Source organism: Geospiza fortis, unplaced genomic scaffold, assembly GCF_000277835.1.
Source record: "Geospiza fortis unplaced genomic scaffold, GeoFor_1.0 scaffold154, whole genome shotgun sequence".
NCBI lineage: Eukaryota > Metazoa > Chordata > Aves > Passeriformes > Thraupidae > Geospiza > Geospiza fortis.
Genome location: NW_005054397.1, coordinates 1567566 through 1570078, shown reverse-complemented (window position 1 = coordinate 1570078; position 2513 = coordinate 1567566). Strand labels below are relative to the sequence as shown.

Here is a 2513-nt window from a genome sequence, read left to right as displayed (position 1 = left end):
CTGGGGAACTACGTGGGGCAGGAGCGGGTGCTGGGGGCGCAGACCCTGCTGCGGTCCCTGCTGGAGTCCCACGAAATCCCCTCGCTCATCCTCTGGGGGCCGCCGGGCTGCGGGAAGGTGAGTGCGGGCGGCCCCCTCGCAACCCGCGGGGTCGGGCCGCTGCTGCTTCACGTGGCTCTTGAGGCCGCTGTACCTAAAACCTGCTAATTTTCGGACTCTCTCTTTTCTACGCCCTTCTGTCTTCTTGGTTTCTTTTGTAGATTCCTTACGTTGGCTGATGTCCATTAGTTTTCACTAAAGATTACAAAAAAACACAACCTGCCTCGTGAATAAAATAGAATTGGTCCACCCCCATCAATTTGCTCTTTGGTTACACAAGGCCTCTCTTGCTTTCAGATAATTCAGATCTCATAACTCCAAAGTCCATACCTAAAACATAAGCCGTGGTTTAGTTAATGGCTGAGAAGCTGAAAAACAGCCACAACACAGAATCTCTAAATATGTCTAAGAAACCAGCAGGTTAATACAGCACAGTTTATGAGTACTAGAATTTGTTTTAGCCTACAAATTCTTGCCCCTAAGAGAAGGCAGCACTGGTGTGGAAGGCAGATAACTTATGGCTAAGCACTCATCTACCTTCAGCCGCTTTTAGGCTGGTGAGTCTTTGCGGGATCTAACCACTGCATCGTCATGTTCTGCCTCCTCTAGCATACCAGGGGCCATCATGAATCCCCAGAGACCCTCCAGCACAGCAGTGAAGGGGTTCACAGTTGTTGTGAGGGAAGGACCAAAGGAATGCCTCAGGTGTGATGGAGCAGTGTTTAAGATCTCTCCTTAATTTTGTCGTGTTCTTCCACATATTTCAGATTTGTGGTGTGGCAGGGCAAACAAAAACAGTTTTTTCTGTCAGTCTGATGTGTTCACAACATTTAGTTTCATGTATTATATATTTATATAATTTGGTGTGTTGGCTGTGTGAGAGCGTGTTTGAGAAATCTGGGATAGGGGAAGCAATTAATGCTTAGAAAAGGACAGAGCAGCAGCTTGCTCTTGTCAGCATACTCAATTGGAAAAAAAAAAGACTTGCTATGTGATGTTTGAATAATAATGCTAGTCAATCACAGTAAATAAGGAGCAGGTGTTAGAATGAGACGAATATCATTAGCAATGATGCAGCAGGTTTCTTAGGCTAGATAACATACACCTCAAAAGAACCAACTAGTGAACTTCAATAATTGCCACTTTCTTTAAAATAACAAAGTAATAGCAGAAAGTAAGAGCTCAGAATAGATGGGGTGAAGAAGGGCTGTTTCTGAAAACAGGAAGGGGAGGTGGATTGACTGAAGTAAGATGGCCAGAGAGAGAAGTGGAATTCAGTTCTTTAATAAATAGGAATTCTTCTTTCCGAATAACACATCCAGGGGCTTGCTTCTATATTTTTCGTGGTCTTCTGCCCTTTGTTTCTTGTTATCTCTGTCAATGGCATGTGCTTGCTCTTTCTTGAAGCCCTCTTTGCCCAGGAAAAAAAAGCTGTACAAGTACAGTGGTAGCAAATCAAAGGCTGCAGAACAGTCTCTGCAGACTGGCGCTGGCTTCGGTGGCCTTTGAGTTGTGATCTGATGAATGCAACTGGCTTTGACCATGGAAGTGCTTTTTCATGAGCTTATGACAGCTTAACAGTTGTGTTCCAGGTCTCCTTTAGGAACCTTCTGTGGTACTGAAAGTGTCTTTGAGTAAAGGGTGATCTGTTTTATGCCTGTAATGTCACAGCTTTCATTCTCCTTTAATACGGCATGTTGTCGTCACCCATATGCTTTACGCATAATTGTATTTAGTAAGCTTGCTTTTCGCAGAGTTTAAATTCTGTTGTTCGTCAGTTGTCTGACTTGCATCATTTCTGTGCCTTTTGACCCTTCAAAGAACAGTTCCACAACTCATCTGTTGCATTTTTACTCACTGAGTAAAAATACTAATGGGTAACTGTTCTGCTTTGTAGGTTATTCCTTCTCAGCAGAGTTTTGAGTCTATCTGCTTTCAGCTGGCTCCCGATGAAGCACCCATTATTGGCTGAAGCAGAAATTCCTTCTGCAAAAAGTTGAACTTTGCCCCTTCACCCACATTTATCAATATTTCTAGGATGGTGCTAGAGTAGAGTTTTATCTCAGGCCTTCTTCCCCATAAATCATAATGTCTGTCTGAGTTAAATAGCTAAAAGTTCTGTTCTTGTCTTGGATATGTCCTTATAAAATTCCTCTCCTGACAGATTTAACATGCAAGCAGAGTAGTCGACCTGAAGATGGAAAAGGAGATCTGTTCTTGCCTGCCTATCTCGCTCACTTACTATTTGAGTTGTATGTATATAATGTGTCTAAGAAGAATTTCTGTTTCATGAGAAAGCAGCTTAGGGCTTGAAAACTTGAAAGATCCTGTGGAGAAGAAGTAAGCTCACTGCCTCGGGACCTGTTTGGACTGATCAGTAAAAACTGCTTTCATTAAGTACAGTCCTTTTCAGC

General features: G+C 43.2%; 1 protein-coding gene across 1 annotated transcript in view; it reads left to right on the top strand.

Annotated features, from left to right (window-relative positions):
* The first annotated feature begins 6 nt into the window (after positions 1-6).
* Positions 7-2513, top strand: part of WRNIP1 (WRN helicase interacting protein 1) — a 24902-nt gene continuing 22395 nt past the window's right edge. Inside the window, exon 1 of the mRNA XM_014308979.2 lies at positions 7-117. The gene's annotated coding sequence lies outside the window, so the exon portion shown is untranslated. The remainder of the gene's footprint in view (positions 118-2513) is intronic.